This window comes from Vulpes vulpes, chromosome 16, assembly GCF_048418805.1.
Source record: "Vulpes vulpes isolate BD-2025 chromosome 16, VulVul3, whole genome shotgun sequence".
NCBI lineage: Eukaryota > Metazoa > Chordata > Mammalia > Carnivora > Canidae > Vulpes > Vulpes vulpes.
The window spans coordinates 17398660-17417763 of NC_132795.1; the positions used below are offsets into that span (position 1 = coordinate 17398660).

General features: G+C 38.9%; 1 protein-coding gene across 2 annotated transcripts in view; it reads right to left on the reverse strand.

The window, feature by feature from the left end:
* The window catches only part of PARD3B (par-3 family cell polarity regulator beta), a 982784-nt gene that overhangs the window by 663155 nt on the left and 300525 nt on the right, over positions 1 to 19104 (reverse strand). The gene's annotated exons all lie outside the window — the stretch shown is intronic.

Here is a 19104-nt window from a genome sequence, read left to right on the forward strand (position 1 = left end):
GCCACATACAAGGCTATAGGAGTGTTCAGAGCAAGGCAGCCTGAATGGCTGGCGGGTGGGCCCAATCAGGAAAATGGTCCAAAGGGAGAGATATGAAGAGATGTGGAGTAATGTTAGGCAAATGGTAGCTCTTCAGGTATGGACAACTGTGAGGTCCAGAAGGATGAATGAGAACGATTCTAGAAATCAATAATCATATGGGGTTCCGTTACTAGGTATCTGTGTATAATGGGGAGATGGAGAAGAGAGGAGGACAGACAAAAGACCCATGAAGGCAAGACAAAGAGAAATAAATGCAGTACACACAAACTCACATGTATGTGTGCAGATATATCCGTATGTGTGCAGGTATGTATGAATTACAGATGCATGTGTGTATAATATATGTGTGTAAATGTCTATATATATATATATATATATATATATATACACACATACTGGGATGATGACAGATCTCTCAGGAACATGTTTAAGTTCTTCTCCTCATACCTTCTACTTTTCTACTGCTATACATTATGGTTTTTTCTTAAAGATTTTATTTATTTATTCATGAGAGACACAAAGACACAGGCAGAAGGAGAAGCAGGCTCCATGCAGGGAGCCCAATGTGGAACTCGATCCCAGGACCCCAGGATCACGACCTGAGCCAAAGGCAGACGCTCAACCACTGAGCTATGCACGTGTCCCTACATTATGATCTTAATAGGAAACTTAGAAGTCCACAAGACTTTATGAACATGAATTGAGAGAAAAATCTCTCAATTCCAAACATTTTTTTCAAACAACCAAAAACCCCTAGCAATCTCCTGACCTCCACTTTCTATTACTTTACAAAAAGAGTTTATAGAAATATGGAGATGCCAGGATTAATGCCCACTATCAAAGCAAGATCTTTTTCTAGGAATGTCCTCTCTCCACTGTATCCCAGCAAAAGGTTCATCAATTTACACAAAATGTTCCTTGGCAAGACTCCCTTCTGTTCATTGCAGGCTGCCAAGAGCCAGCTCCCAAATGGTGGTCAGCTGATTCTTCCTTCACCCGCAGAGCCCAGATCAATAAGGGATCTTTAGCAAAAAAATTTAATCAAAGTGGAAACCGATACGATAGCTAAATTTTAAGCTCGACTTCGTGGTGTGAATGTAAAGAGGTTTTGTTACACAAAACTCTGGCAGGTCTTTTTAAAAAACGGGATGCATTATAATAATAAAGTAACCTGAGGATATAGTTCACAGAAGGATGTGGCTGGTTTTCAATGAGACTGCAGTAAGCTTTTCACTGCAGTGTGGCAAGCATCTCTTAATAAAGCAAGATTAGAATCTGTCCAGTGAAAATATTTGCGTTATTTTGAACACTGATTAAAACATTTTGTGCGGACCTAGTGGAGAAGTGCCACATACTATGCGAGACCCACAGTGGCACTTGGCAGAAAATAAATCATCGAGCTCTAAAATCTGCTGTGGTCGCTGTCTTCATTACAGAGCCCTGCACACAGCATACGAAAACATCTATAATGTTTACAGCACCTGGATGCCTGCGCTATTAAACATCAATACAATCTGTGTTCATATCATCTCCATGCTAATCAGATCGATTACTGCTGATATAGTGTCTTGTCACAGTATCGCAATGCTAATCAAACAAATGGAGCTATGGGGAGACGATTCAGATATAGGTATTTAATAGCACATGGTAAAAAAAAAAAAAAAAGGAAGAAGAAGAAAAAGAAAAAGAAGAAGAAAAAAAATGAAAAAGAAAAGGCATCACCAGAAAGCCTACAAGGTGCATGCGTGTCATGGGCAGGCTGACTCCTTGTCGGCCCTGGGTGGTGCTGCTGCGATTTTGTCAGCAGCCACGGAAGGGGGAATATAATACAGTTTGATGTCATAAAATGGACTTGAAAGAGAAATGAGATTACCGCCGCTGCTTAACATGGCAGAGGTAATTAGCTGCCCAGGTAATTAGATACAGGCGCCCGGCGTATCCTCGCGGAGGCAGTGGAGGATGGCAAGAGATAATATCTGGCGGCCGGTTGAAAAGGATCAATGTCACAGTTGTTTTAGATCCAAGACAACATCCGCATCCCACATTCTAATCCTCCAGACAGCCACGATGTTGCGGTCGCCGCAGTGGAAGGGACGTGTTATCACTCAGTACAAAGGGAGGGACGCGCAGGAGGGGGACGCGGGGCAGGCGGGGACACCCCAGCAGCCTTCGGCCAGGCCAGCCTCCAGCTCAGCTGTTACTGGTGACACGATTGATTGAGAAGGTTTTCTGGCTTCTCTTCAGCTAATTTCATTTATTAAAAAAAAAAAAAAAAATGGCCAAAGACGATAATAATGATGGGGGGGGGGGGGTCAGTGATAGTACGCTGAACCTGGAAAAGCTGGTATCATGTGCTTCTCTAAATAATTAGGCAATGAATTTAATACCTGCCTGACGTATACACATTTAGGCCAAGCTTGTATTTCATCAACTGAGACATCCCTACCCCTGGTTGGGGAGGCAACTGAGAATTACTTTCTCCTACTGTTAGCCTAGACGCCTGTGTACTTCCTCATCTGCTGAAAAGATGTTACATGAAAGAGTAAAAAATAAAAATAAAAAATAAAATAATGAAATAAAGCTGCGTTATTTATTTAATAAATATTTGTGAAATGTCTACTTCACATGCAATGTTGGCCCAAAGCATCCCTTCCTACCCACACTCAGCCCACTGAGCCACAAGTGTGCCACTGAGACTGCTGGCTGGGAGCCACGTGGGTCAGGAGCATGGGTCAGGTGGGTGAGGGCTACCCACCAGCCTGGGGAAGAGGCAAAGCCAACAGTAAATTCTGCATTGAGAGGCAGCAAAACAGCCTCAGAGAATCCATTTCAAAAGTAAAATTAAACTTCTGAAAACAAAACAACACTGCACACTTTTTTTTTTTTTTTTTTTAATAGGAAGGAACCAAAGACACCACATAATTCAGACAGTTTTAGAATCAGCAGTTCTGGATAAATCATTTGAAGGCTTCCCATTTAGGAGCATGACTATTAGCAGAACAGATTAGTGGGGAGAGAGATGTTCAGTATTACCCTGAAAGAGCCCCAACATCTTCAATTCTCTCTGCCTTCCCTATTTTATGGGATGAGGGGTGGGCTGGACGGTGGACACTGTGCATGGCTACCACAGGGGTGCCCAGCCAATTCTGCTGGCTGGTGGAAACTGGCAACATAAATGAACTTTAGTCAACACTATTCACTTTTTTGTCCAATGTTTTTAAACTACTCTGCATCATGTCTTTTCCTAAAATGATGGGACAATTAACGCCCTCTTGCTGGCCCTGAACAGTCCTACAGACCAAACCAGGTTTGTGGACAGGTGACCTCTGTGGTCAAAGAGCCACATGCTTTGCTTGGTTTGATGTTCTGCTGCTGTTATCTTGAGTTTCCCATTTTCTTAATAGGTTTTGAACTAGGGGCTTGCGTTTTCCTTTTGCGTTGGGCCCTGCAAATCACGTAGTTGGTACTGCCCTTTAAAGAAGTTAGCAGATACCAGCACCCCTTTCATTTATGGTAGAAAGATCTAGAACTGCCTGATTTGTCACACTGCATTCGCTATAAAGCCCTTCTGTGTCTTTGATTGTTAATAATGTAAGAAGAATCACAGTGATAAAGAAGGTACAGAGAAGACCTTTAAAAGGGAGTCAAGCATTTATGGGCCTAAGGGATGTGAAACAACTGATTTGGTGTTTTCACCTCTGGCCTAGAAGAGTCCTAAAGAATTGAAGGGTCTGGAAAACAAATCTCAAGTTGCTGGGAGGCAAAATGATGTGAAGCAGGACTGCTTTGGGGTTTCCCTAAAATTCTGGAGCATCATCTCATTCATGAAGCGGTGACAGCAGGTCTGGGGGGCAGGGAGGGAGGTTTGGTGATATCACATCTGCTTATCTCACCCCTTCTTCTACACCTATAGTCCTCTTCTGCTTTTGCTTATCTGGGAGATAAGCATCTATTAAGAGGATCAGCTTTAATTCTTCAGTTTACAGATACCACCAGCCAAAACGTTTCACAAAACATCTAGCTACTCTTTCCTAGGCCAACCAAATCCTTTGCTTCTTACTTTTTACTGGATTCTCAAAAGGTTTCTACTGTCTTGAACAAAGGACTTTTCTCAGACCTCATCACCTTGGTCCCTCCACACCTTCTAACACATTCACGTCCCCTTGGTATCAACTTCAAAGCCTTATCTTTCCCTGTGGCTGTGAGACACAATATTCTCAGTGCACTGTCTGCCCCTTGACAATCTTCTCTTCCTAAAGACTCCTTGGTCCACTGTACTTCAAACTGCAGTGCCACTCAACCCCCTCTCCTGGGAAGGCTTCAAGACTGGCCGCCTCAGCCTCAGCCTTGTTGTCAGTGAATCTCATTACACAACCACCAGTGTTTAGAGAATATTTCCAGATAGATGTCCAGAAAAGCATAGATTTTTCCCACCCTTCTAAACTACCCCCCGCCCCCGCAAAATCATTGCTCATTCTGTCTAACACTCTGTTTCTGCCCTTTTGATTCCAGCCTCCTCAGTATTCTCCTGCTTCTTGAGTCTCCCTAGTGACCACGCCACGTACCTTACAGCCCTTCTCTTACTGTCCCTTCCACATATGGGAGACCTGAAGGCTGGGATATTCACATATTCCGTGAGATCAGCTCAAATTTCACCACCTTCCTGAAGGCTTGCCTGGATATTCAAATCCGCAGTGGGCTCTTTGCCATAAAGTCGGGACATCCAAATCATGGGAATGAAACATACACTATCTTGTCTTGTGACTCTTGTAGAGTTGGCCTTGATTGCTATTTAGCTTTTCCTGTGTGTTCATGTTATATCTGCAGTTACGCTGTCTTCTGCTTGAAGGCAGGGATGTGATTTTAAAGTTGCTGAAATCTCCCAAAGGGAATGAAATGGAGCCAAGTTAAAGAACAGTACTCAATCAATATTGGGAAATCAAAGACACCAGCACTCTCATCTATAGTTTTGCCTTCTTTTCATTTAAAGAGTTTACCAACATTTTCAAAGAAATTCATTGTATTTTTAAAGTGGTATCATTTTTTGAGTGTTTTGCTTTTAGAACTTGCTATAACTAGCCCACAGGCAGAAGGGACATCCCAAATGTGGCCAGGCTTTGTCTGGAGGAAGAGCTATTAGCATTTACCCCTGTACATCACAAAGAAACAAATAATGGCTTCAGCTTCAGTAATATTCCACTAATGCTTTTTAAACAAAGATATATGCAGGCAGCGAGTGACTCAGCTTCCAAAATAGGCTTAAATAAAAATAATCACATTGTTTTAGAACAGAAGGTTGTGTTTAATTGGTAATTTGTGGGTTCTAAGATGGAAACACACTACTGTGGATTCTAATGCTCGGTTAATAAATGAATTACAGTAATATAATCCAATTACTATTCATCTCAATTGAACAGATAACTTTCCCTAAACCCAAAACAAAGGAACCAAAGGAGGCCCAGTTTACCTATTTTTGAATGGATGGAAATAAAAACTGATTTTTTAAGGATAATGCCAAAATGCCTCAATGGGCTTGCTGCATAAAATGCTCCGTGTAATGATACATACCCTGCAGGCCTTTGAAAATGCTTCAACTGCCTGCCAGACACCAGTAGTGACTGCTAGGCAGTCACAGTCATTAGGCTAGAGCCCCATCTAAAAAAAAAAAAAAAAAAAAAAAAATTGCCTTTGTATGACACCCTGATGTAAAACAGACCAACTGTCTGACAATTCCTCCAAGGATCAGAATCCCCCAGTGTCCTCATCTCTAGATCACTCTCAGTCCACAGGAAGCATTTTTATTCTTTGCCAGTTCCAGTCAGCCCCAAATGAACCCAACAGTTTTCACAGGGCTTGCTTGGCACTGAAGAGATGTTATTGATTATATCTGTTTGTATGATTTCACATGTTGCCCAGCCATCGATCTCAAATATTTTTAATTCCTGCATCCTGCATCCCCAAAGCAAATCCAAGCAGGCCCTGCTTAATAATATCAAGTATTTTCCTTTGTTAAAAACTCGTATTCAGCCTAAGGATCATTAATCAGAACTGTCAAGTGTGATAGAAATACATGGGCTGAAGAATAATTCATAAAATATCAAGACCCAAAGCACTGTCAGACAACAAACACCCAGGAATTCACCAAGTGTTTCCCACTTTTACTGGAGACACTGGTACTACAGCAATGGTGACAGCTCTCTTGATGTCTCATAATGAGGGTCAAATGTTTATGTTATTGGCATGATTTATGACGGGAGCTCATAAAAACAGGCTGAGAATGCACAACCTAATTTTTGACTTTGGTTTACAGAAAAGCACATGGGAAGACTTGTCTTCCCATACCTCAGTGTGAAGATGTAACTAGCCCACTGAGGAAAGGCTCATTAGGTGACTGAGCCTTAACTTTAATAGCCAGTTCAAGTTGGTGAATGCTTTTTAAGGTTTTGTAAACAAAACTGAAGGTGCTCAAATAGTTTGATGTATTTTTTAAGCCTTAAAATTGCAGACAGAAGGAAACTACAAGCAACCGAGCTTGCAATTCAACTCTTCTTTGCAGATGTCCAAGTGCATATATCACCATCACACAGGAAATGAAACATGGGAGAAGATAAACCATTCTTGTGATCACCATCATGCTGAGAGCTGTTTCTACAGGTAGCAGACAGTCCAGAGGAGCAGTGTCTCCCTTCCTCAGTGTTTAGTTCACAAACATTTCTGGAGCAACTACGAAGTATACCAGGTTCTATTCTAGACATAAAACTAGAGTCCCTAAATCTTCAAGGTTTTCACAATTCAATTTTAGAAATCAGACACATATGCATCAACTATATACCTGCAACACATTATACTATGTTCTCCACAATTAATAATCAGATTCAATAAACTGTTCCCAGCCTCCACAGTCTTTTTTTTTTTAAGATTTATGTATGTATGCATGTATGTATGTATGTATTTTAGAGAAAGAGTGAGCACAAGCAAGCAAGCAGAGGGAGGAACGGTGAAAGAGGGAAAGAGAATCTTAAGCAGACTCTTCACCGAGCTGTTCACAGAGCCCCGGCAGGGCTGGATCCCATGATCCTGAGATCACAACCTAAGTCAAAACCAAAGTTAGACAAGTTAGACATCTAACTGACTGCACCACCCAGGTTCCCCTTAGCAGTCAATCTCTAAGTGGAACATGCACAGATCTTTTTTGTTTTTGTTCTTGTTTTTAAGATTTTATTTATTTATTTGAGAGAGAGAGAGCATGAGCTGGGGGAGAGATAGAGGGAGAGGGAGAAGCAGACTCCCCACTGAGCAAGGAGCCCAATCCAGGGCTTGATTCTAGGACTTTGGGATCATAACCTGAGCTGCAGGCAGACCCATTGAGCCCCCAAGTCACCCTATAAGCACAGGTCTTGAATGAAGCTCCAGTTTACTAAATTCAGCAACTATCTACTTATCTCTAAAATATGAATAACACAATTTATCTCACAGCACTTTCATAAAGATGAAACAAAACACATACCGTGGCTAGAATAAATGGTGTTCAATAAATATCAGTTTTCTCTGAAGAATAATTTACATACACACTAACACAATTGTTTTATGTTGATAATATTTTGCCATTATCAGAAGGAAATTTTCTCTTCTGTTTACAGTTTCATTATTTCTTTGGGGAAAAAAAACACAGAAGACAAAAAAAAAAAAAACAACTGCAAAACTACAAAAAACATGTTGGTTACAAAATCACAATTCTATTTAAAAAAATACTCAAATTTAGAACTTTCCATTGATTTATCCTTAGTAAGGTAGGCCTGTTTCATTTATTTCAACAGTTGCATTTCAGATTTGCAGCTATAATCTATGTCTATTAGTAACAAGCTCACTTGCAGTGGTCCTCTAAGGTTTAACGGACTCTTAGATACCTTCTCTCTGCTACTACCAAAGATGGAACAACCTTATGTTTAGCCCTAGAAGAGATGGAAGACTTAACTATTACCTTGTATTTACTTCAACAACTGTGATTCATGCATCTGAATACAAAAAACATCCTTAATCAAGAATGAAACACTAACCAACAATTTGGGTCTCAACAGTATTTTTGAAAATTAAACATCAACATAGTTACCACTGGAGAAGGAGATGGTGATGATGGTGACCATTTCTATCATTTCCTGGATCCATGCTATTTGTGAGGTATGTGGATTTCTCAAATCTTTCCTTGGTAAAGTCTTTAACCAAAGTGAAGAAGAGGTCCTACAGTCTCATTGGGTCCTATAGTCTAATTTTACAGACGATATGGAGGTTCAAAGAAACTCAGTAACTAGTTTAAGGCTACCCAGTTCTGATATGTGGTAAACCCAGGATTTAAACCCAGTTTCCAATTGGTGCAAAAGCACAGACCACTACGTCACAGTGCCAACATAACAGATCGTTAATGAGGACAACAAAGGTGATTCAGTAACCATTTGGACACTTATTTTTTACTCTCATTCCCAGAGATACTGAGAACACATACAAATTCTTATTTACATGTTATCCCAAATAGACTTGAAAACATTAAAGAAGTCCTTCTAGACTGCGACTACTAAATGACTTTACAAGAGCAATGGAAGCTGTTTCTGTTCATAAAAAAGTCTAGTCTGCTGTTCCTGGTAAAGGCAGACAAATAAAGGAAGTTGCCATCAAGCCCAAAAGTCCACTGGACTCCCAAACTCATCCTGAAGGGTATTTTATGGTACTAAAGATTCATGCTCTGAGGTTCTGTTGCAGCAGTTTTGAATCTTTAGAGATTCACCGTGACCTGATTTCCCTAAAAGTCTTCTAAGCCAGTGACTGGGCAAAAGGTCACAATTTTGCATTTCTCAAAAGCTCTCAGGTAACATCATGCTGTCCACAAACCACACTTTTAGTAGCAAACTTCTGAACCAGGGCTGAACACAGGAAAGATCCTGTAGTAGGACTCCTAGTTCGAAGCCCCAAGAATTAACTTGTGGCTTTCAATGTAGATGTTTTGTCAAGTTGTCTAACTACCAATACATTAAGAAATCCTATGTGAGGAATGAAGGAAGAGAGGCAAATAAAAGAGATGATCTATAGATAAAGCCTCTATAATCAGGCACTTGCCAGAAAAGAAATCAACCCAGTGATAAAGGTGCCTATTGACATTTCTAGATTCCTTAACATTAGGCTAACTTTTAGAAGGATTATAAAAGGATTATCTAATTGTTGTCCTCATGGAAGACATAATCCAAAAACATATTCAGGGCAATTTAGCACTAAATTTAAGGATAATAAGTTTGTGTACAATGGGACTGAAGTACTGGGGGCTAATAGATTTTTTACTGAATCCCTACTTCTAGGAAACAGGATGGTAAGGATTTTTAAAGATGGAGAATTTACAAAATTGCTTTTCCTGAATATGCAAAGTTTTGAAATTACAATCAACCACAGATTGCATTCCAAAGGCAGTACAGGTTAGTTCCCAGCTTCAGGCTTTAGTGCAGCCAAGACTTTGCTCTATTCCTTGCTAAAGTAAAAAAGGAAGCACACATGTATACCTTAGGGCATCTAAGGTGTTTTTGCTGCCTGTTCCCAGAATGTGTCTCAGAGATGCTTTGGCCAAAACTGTGCCTTATCCACCAGACCCTCTCAAGAATGATGACCAAAGCATAACACCAAATTCTTGGTACTTGGATCTAGCTTTGCCTCTCTGAGAACACCCAAGATTAGGTGCCAGTGCAAAAGTAGCCCTTCATCACTCAGGAGGAGGAAGACAGACCCTAGACCATAACATGACTGCCCACTCATGATAGCAGGACTCTTGATTCCTGATTGCAAAGTATTTCTCTGAACAATCCACTCCCTCCTTTACCACTACCCTAGACAAGGCTCCTGTATAATATATATGGAGTCTCAGATCTTCTTTCTTTAGCCTAGCCTGGAATCCACCAGGAATTTGCCTTTGAAAGAAGTCCATTCACAGTTAACACCAGCATGTCTCGGTTGGAGACCATCTACCAAGCCCCAGAGTGCTTTTCAGATTGAGATAGAGAATTTAAAGCAACTAATCTCCCCGGCCACAGAAATGATGATGTTGAGTCATTCATGACTAAATGCAAGGAAAAAAAACTTAAAACTTCCTAGTTGTTGTCAAATTTTTAAGATTCCAAATATTAGGTTAATGTATTGTCATTGTATAATTAAAGTTACACATAAAAAAATAAAAGGACTAGCAGCCCTCTGAAGAAATAGCCACCAATTCAGGTTTACCCACTTGTAGATACTGAGTTTTGTTAATCCACTCTATATCTAGGCAAAATAATAGTGATAATAATGATGATGATGATGATGATGAATGGCATTTTACATTTTAAGAAAAAATTAAGTAGCTAAAGATATCATCTAGTATAGTCATGCTTTCCTAAAGCACAGACCTCAAGAAAATACTTGCCTCTCCTTAACAATAATGTAAACATGAATTGTTTTCATGCTTGTGAAATTAGGTTTTTTTTTTTTTTTGAAATTATTTTTCAAGATGGAAGAAGTTTCATAGAAATTTCCTAACCTTACACATCAGGTGATTCCAATGATCTTGCTTCCAATGCCTCTGGCTTATTTTTTTTTTCTTAATGAAATATGATAAAATATTAACTCAAGATGCCAAGGGACATACATAAACAGAAACATTGCAGCACGTTTGTTCTAATATAATTGCAGGATGTTGGCTCCACTCCTAAATAATTATTGCATTAGTTAGCTAGGGTTCCCTATAGGATTATGCAATTTTTTTAAGTAGTTAGACCAGATATCCTGTCCATGGGAAAGTCATTTGTGTGCAGCCCCACATCAGCTATACCTTTCTGGAAGATAAGAAAGCTTTTACATACTCTGCTATATTCCAAACTGCCACTTATACGGAATTTGCAGGCAACCAAAGACAGAGATAAAGAACAATTAACTCCAACATGCTAAAGGATGTTAAGGTACAAACAACTCTTCTAAGCTTTCTCAAAGAACATCAACAGCAAACCTTTTCTCTTCTTGGGCTTTGACAACCCCTTTTGAAAACAATGAGAAGAATCCTTCACAGAAGGGGGTGGTCATTTTACAGAGCAATCTCTACATATCAGAAGTTGGCAGTCTAGAAAAGAAAATCATGGATCTCATCTATTCCTTTTGAAAAGCACAATCCAGGTACATGAAAGAAATAAATTCTTTAGAACAGTCACATTATGTCTGATCAATATAAAAGGATGCTTAGCTATTTCACACTTAATAAAACAAAGTGGAAAGAACCTTGCCTTTCTTTCCCACAGAAATTCTAATCATCAGTTAGAGCCCATTTAAATCTGAGTAGTGTCTGGCACCTGGCTTTTATTGGCTAGTCAATCCAGCAGTGGCAAGAACAGTAAGCCCAGTGATACCCAGGATCTGCAAACCTAATTTCAAAATCAAGCTATGAACTTTAAGTACAAAAATTGATTAGGCATAAGTGTACAAGCCAAATCACTTCCAACCAAATATTCAATTCCCCAGTCTTTTAATGCTGATGAGGGATCATCTTTAATAGCTTTACAAAAGGCATGGAATGGGAGCAATCAAGAGTTATTTTAGAACGTTGCACTATCTTCACAACCCATTAAGACATTTGATTCTCAAGAGAATGCTCTGGCCTAGATTCCTATCAATTATCCATTTTTACCTTGGTTTCTTCCATGAGTGTCACACTGCCACAGACTCTGAGAGGCCTAAGAGCTGACCATGGCATTTTAAGATACTCAGAGAGATAGGTGATATGGTCTCTGTCATAAAACATGAGTTAGGATGAGCACACATCATCCTCTGAATACCTGTTCTCACATACAGGAGCTCCCTGACCCAGCTTAGTTAATACCTTCAAGTCTCACTTTATGATTTCAGGACCTGAAATCCAAATGGCTTATGCGTGCCTCAAGAAGTTTTCCCAACCCAAGCACTGAAACAACTTCTCTTTGTTCAGTGCCCTGTCACTGTCCCTGCTTGGACTACTGTCTGGGACGCAGAAACAGGGAGCTTTAGAAACCATGCCAGGGTCCAGTAACAAAAATGGGTCATTCCCTTCACAATTACAATTTTCAAAAACTGAATGACCGTCATTATAGATTGCTGCCAGAAATCACTTCTTCATGCACCTTTCCTACAAAACAGCTATACTTGAACATTCTGAAGTCATGACAATTACAGGAGTAAAACATTTATAGCATACATCTTTCCACATCCCAAATAGCTAAGGGCATCTAAAGCAACCAACAATTACAGCTTTCTGCTTTAAGTACTAAACCTTCTGTAAAGAAAAAAAAAATCATTGTCAATCTTGTAAACCTAAATAACTACTGTATGCTTCATTTCTTTCCTCCTGCACAGCATTCCTATAATTTACAATTTTCTAAAAAAAGACATCACTAATAATCACATACATTCTGTCAAAGCTAACAATGAAAAGTTCTGCTCTTAATCCTTATATACAAAACAGCAGGATTTACTTCAAATTCACCCTTGATATGGCTCTAAAGAAATAAAAATTAAATTCATATGAGTGTGTACATAAGAAACACACCTACATATATCATATACATATCAAAAGTCAAAAGACACTTGGGCAATTTATTACCCTTAGCTAGGATGATTACGTTTTTATTTTAAGGAGCATATACATGTTACTAATAGTTTATTCTTTTTATTTTAGTTCTATTGATATATAATTGACAAAAATTATATATATTTAAGGAGTACAACGTGATTTGATATATCTGTACAATGAGAAATCATTACCACCCAAGCTACTTAACACATCCATAATCTCGCCACATAGTTCTCTTTTTGAGGGGTAGCAGGGGTGAGAATACATACATCTCTACTCTCAGCACGTTTCCAGTACACCATATAGTATTATTTACTATAATCACCATGACATACATTGGATCCCCCAAACTTATTCATCTTGTAAGGGAAACACTGCATATCTTACCAACATCTCCCCATTTCCCTCACTCTCTAGCAAGCACCATTCTACTCCTTGCTCTAGGAGTTCGATTCTTTTAGACGCTATATATGAGGTCACACAGTATTTCTGTGTCTGGCTTATTTAGCATAACATTCCCCAGGTTCATCCATGTTGTTGCAAATGGCAAGATTTTTTTTTTTAATGGATGAACAATATTCTATTGCGTATAACATACATATACACACACATACATATCTACATATTTATCTATACACATTATACACATATATATAGACACACATATGCACATATACACACATGCACATGTTTTCTTTACCCATTCATCTGTCTGGAGACATTTAGGTTGGTGCACTATCGTGACTACTGTGATTAATGCTGCAAAGAACATGGGAGTACAGATACCTCTTCAAGATACTGATTTCATTTCCTTTGGCTAATTACCCAGAAGTAGGAGCACTGGATCATATGATAGCTCTATTTTTAATTCTTTGAGGAACCTCTATACTGTTTTCCAAAGTGACTGGACCAATTTACATTGGTGTACCCAGTGTACCAGGGTTCTCTTTTCTCCACATCCTTGCCAGTACTTATTATCCTGCCTTTTCAATGATAACCATTCTAACAGATGTGAGATGATTTCTCATTGTGCTTTTAATTTGCATTTCCCTGATGATTAGGGATTTTTTTAAGGTTTTACTTTTTTTTTCGAGTAATCTCTACACCCAACATGGGGCTCAAACTTACAAACACGAGATCAAGAGTCTCACACTCTACTGCCTGAGCTAGCCAGGCACACTGAACATCAGTTCATATATCTCTTGGGCATTTGTACATGTTCCTTGGAAAAACACCTATTTAGGTCCTTTGACAATTTTTAATCAGTTTTTTTTTTTTTTTTTTTGCGTTATGGAGTTGTCCCTTATATATTTTGGATATCAAGTCCTTATCAGATAGATGGTTTGCAAATATATTTCTCTTAATACTTTCTTATAGTATATCCCATTTCAAGTAAAAACATGCATAACTATTAATAAGTGTCAGAAAAGAATTAAAACTGCATTTGGAAAAATGGAAAGAGACTCAATTTTAGATTACTGTATAGGTAGAGTCCAAAACCACTGTTCTGTTTTTTTATGTTTAATCATTTTTTTCTACATTATTGGACAGTAACATGTCAATTAGCTAAGTCTAATAAGAATTTAAAGAATTTATATAATTATACACCTAGTTTTACTGCTTTGCCTAAGATCACTGTCACCTCCTATAAAATACTTTTCATTAAAAAAGGCAATTTCTTCCGTCCTTTGATGGGACATAATTAGCTTTTCTGACATATCAAAGTCACCTTGCAACACTAACTCTGTGCTATAACACTAAAGCCAGGTGTGCTGTTACATGGCTTTTTTCTTTACAGAGCCAACAGAACTGTTGATGGATGCCTCTGTAGTTTAATATCTGACAGTAGGTGTAAGTAAATAACATTTTTATTTAAAAAACTATAATACATAGTGATAATGAAGAGCAGAGGCAGCTTTTTCATTTACAACCTGTCTATAAATTTTGGCAGGAAATTGAACCTAATTTAATATGTTCAGTCTGAGGAAGTTACTCAGTTCTAAGAACACACAATCATAGTTAAATTGATGTAGTCAGAATTATACTCTCTGAAACGAACAAAACAACCAATGTAGGGCACCTAAGTGATGTTTCCAAAATGACACATGGAATTTGGCTAGACTTTGGGTAGAAACACAGAGTTTTTGTGCCTGCAAATTGACTGCAATTATCATTACTAAATGTATCTTAATCTGCTACCCATCACTACTTGAAAAAATTACCGGTGTTTTTTCATTGTACATTGAGCCAAGCCCTCATAAAACAGTAGCATCTTTGGTGATATTCTTTGGTAGACTGACAGAATTATAAAGTTCACTTTAAATAAACTCATTATACAAATTTCTATAGTGGAAGACTTTCATTTACATAACCTCTAACATCAAATTAAGGTCTTTTCAGTCAAGACTTCAGACAATGTAAGGCAGTGGCCCCTACTGGTAAAATTTAATACCTTAACACAATTTAAAATTTAAAAACAATTGGAGATGGTGGAAAACCATTCCAAGGAAGCAAGATTAGGGGTGTCTGAACCTCATCAGGCCTGGAACCAGGGACCCATGTGAATGTGTAGAACAACTCCTAGAATAGAGGCTGAGCTGCAGCTTGTTGAAAGAACAGAGCAAAAAAAAAAAAAAAAAAAAAAAAAATCAATCTGCATACTCTCCCCTGCATTCTACATTAGGTATACATGCCTGCCAAGGCCAAGAGTAGCATGAGCTACCTGCCACTTCCATATTTTTCTGTAGAAACCCAAAATCCTTCAAGCCAATCCAACAAGTGTTTTGTCTATACAAACCTATGTCCAATTGTATGACGAAGATCAATAGAAAAATTTGATTTACTCTATAAAGTATGCCTTATAGTTATTTTTAAGAAATATTTGCATTTAAGTTAGAAGTACCAATACATAAGTATAACCAGGCACTGATTCAGCTGAAGCTGTCATCTTTGCAGAAAGGGCTCTGTAACAAACCTCTGGATTATTACTTTGTAAGACAAAATACTTAAGCCAAACTTGGTGCTTCTGACATACTGATGACTGTATTGTGCTTTTGTTCATCATTCAACTAATAACCCACTGATTGATTGAGGCAAGACTGATATGGCCGTTTCAGAGGCCCAGGTCAACATCTCTCAGCATCTCAACTGGTTATACACCTGAGACAATTCCCTCTTCATCTCAGGACCTCAAAGAGCTCTGGGAAAGAAATTGAGGCTTTTGAAGAAATCCTTTAGGTCAACCAGTCCCCATGGGCACCCTAAAGGATTCTCCCCATACAGTTGTTTCTCATCCATTCTTCAGCAGGGTGCTTTGTGGGCTATCAAACTAATGACATGCTATAGGTTTTTTAGGGCCTTCTTCTTAATCCCACTTTTAAAATTCTTAAAGTCCATTCCCTTTTTACATACAAAAAGATGTGATAAACTTTTTTTAAATTTTTTTTAATTTATTTATGATAGGCACACAGTGAGAGAGAGAGAGAGGCAGAGACACAGGTAGAGGGGAGAAGCAGGCTCCATGCACCGGGAGCCCGACGTGGGTCCGGATCTCTTGGAGATCCCGGGTCTCCAAGATCGCGCCCTGAGCCAAAGACAGGCACCAAACCGCTGTGCCACCCAGGGATCCCCTGATAAACTTTTTAAAAACCCAAAATAGATTAAGAACTGCTCTGAGAATAAAAATGTCAACTGCGTGCAAATTGCCAGATAAAAATGTTACATCATAAATAGTCTCTCTCACAACTGTTCCTCTTTCAAGACATGGCAACCAAAATCACTTACCATGTAGCTCAAAGTGGTCCCATGGACCTACAGCATGAGATGTTAGAAATGCAGAAGCTCAGCCCTACTCCAGACCTACCAAGTAAGAATCTGCATTCTTAAAAGATCCTTAGGTGATTTGAATGCACATTTAAGTTTCAGCGTACTCCACCTGAAGACTTTTACTAGATGCTCTGCAAAGCAATTTGAAAAGATGAAACTAGAAGGAAATGTGCCCCCTTCACACTTAATGTGGACAAAGTCAAGAGAGCTAATTATTAGGACTTTGATGAAGAATATATAAAATTATGAAATACATTTTAAGATACATAGACTGAGAATGGGGAGCAACTTCCAGAGGTGCAAAGATTCTACTGAGGTGATGAAAGTGATCTAAAATTAGGTTTTGGTGATGCTGCACAACTCTGTATGTATACTGAAAACCACTGACTTACATAATCTTTTCAAAAAGATTTATTTATTTATTTATTTATTTATTTATTTATTTATTTATTTGAGAGAGTGCATGAACAGGGAGGGGAACAGGAAGGAGGAGAAAGAATCTGAAGCAGACTCTGCACTGAGCACACAGCCCAATGGGGGCTCAATCCGATGACTGTGAGGTCATGACCTGATCTGAAACCAAGACTCAACTGCTTAAGTGACTGAACTCCGGTGCCCCTGAATTACATACACATTTTAAGTGAGTGAACTTGGGCAGCCCGGGTGGCTCAGCAGTTTAGCGCCACCTTCAGCCCAGGGCGTGATCCTGGAGACCCGGAATTGAGTCCCACGTCGGGGTCCCTGCATGAAACCTGCTTCTCCCTCTGCCTGTGTCTCTGCTTCTCTCTCTCTCTCTCTGTGTCTCTCATGAATAAATAAGTAAAATCTTTAAAAATAAATAAATAAATAAATAAATAAATAAATAAATAAATAAATAAATAAATAAATAAATGAGTTTGTGAGTTAGTGAACTTTGTGGGATGTAAATTTTATCTCAGTAAAAATGTTAAAAACGTAGATTAAAATTAAAATCTTAAAAAAGATCAAGTATCATCACATAAGGGAAACGTAAATTAAAAGCATAAGACATCACTTCACGACAACCAGAATAGCTAAGGGGGAAAATGAATAAATGGCAGTATGTACATACAATTAAATACTATTCTGTCATAAAAAGGAACAAACCACCGGTGCATACAATTATATAGATGAATTTTCACAAACATTGTGTGGAATGCTAGAAGGCACACTTTGAGGAATACAAACTATGATCTCATCGATAGGCCCTTCTAGGACTAAGCTGGGGTGGTGGCAATCAGAGCCTGTGTTGCCCTGGGAGTGACGAGAACTGACCGGAAAGAGTCACATGGCAACTCACTGGTGTGACAGAAAAGTCTCACATGCTTTATGTAAATGGCAGTTACACACATGATTACATTTGGCAAAACTCATTCAGTTGTTTATTAAAATACATCTTAGGGCACTTGGGAGGCTCCATCAGTTGAGTGTCTGACTTCAGCTCAGGTCATGATCTTGGGGTCCTGGGATGGAGCCCCCCTCGGGGCTCCCAGCTCAGCTGCTTCTCCTTCTCCCTCTGCCCCTCCCCTTGTTTGTGCTCACTCTCACTCACTTGCTCACTCTCTTGAATAAATAAAATCTTTAAGAAAATAAAAGGTGTCTTTTATTACATGTTAATTGTACCCCATTTAATATCAAAAAAAAAAACCTGATCCCACTCCATACATCCACGTATCCTGGATACCCCTTAAAAACTGGGAAATTGAAATGTTACAATTAGGTCTCCCATCTGTGCCATCTTCAGTATTGTAGTAGTCTCTTGAGGTGAACCTTCCAGTAAGAGTTCTTTATTCTTTTTAAGCTCCAAAATGTATTTATTCTAAATTTATGATTCTTTTCTAAAATTCTTCACAAGTGTTCACTTCCTGAGGCAGAATGTACATATTTCATCTTTTTCTGTGTAACTCATTTTCATCGTCATGAGCATCAATTAGTCTCTAATATGGGGCTATCTGGAGAGGTATTTGTGGTAGAAGGAGCTATTTATTGTCTCTATAACCAGAGCTCCTACTCTCTAAGCTTTTTTTCCATTTTATTCCTGTCCACTTTACTTGTTTGCAATTAGCAGGCCTCTTCTCTCACTGCCAGCTGCCTGCGAGCTTTTCTTTCTCCTATTTGCTCCTGAAATCATAATGTGTCCTCAGGTGTAACTTCTGCAGAGAGACAGCCATGATCAACCTAGCCAATGTTTCTAGCCTCTCTCACACATCACACTGGTTTTGTCCTTTATTACGACAATTTTATTGTTTTGTTTTTCTGACTTTCTTACCGCCTCCCTTCACAAGTGGACCTCATCGGTATTATCTGTCATCAAATGCTCAGCAACTAAGGAGTGTCTGGCACAAAATGTGTACTTAACAAAGTGCTGTGGATGGGCAGTGAGGGGTCTGGTGGACAAATGAATAATGAATGGCTGGGGAAAGCACTGATGCTGGAATCAGACAACGGAGTAGAATCCTCTTTTTCTTTTCTTTTCTTTCTTTCTTTCTTTCAGATTTCATTTATTTATTCATGAGAGACACACACACACAGGGGCAGAGACACAGGTAGAGGGAGAAGCAGGCTCCCCACAGGGAGCCTGATGTGGGACTTGATCCCAGGACTCCAGGATCACA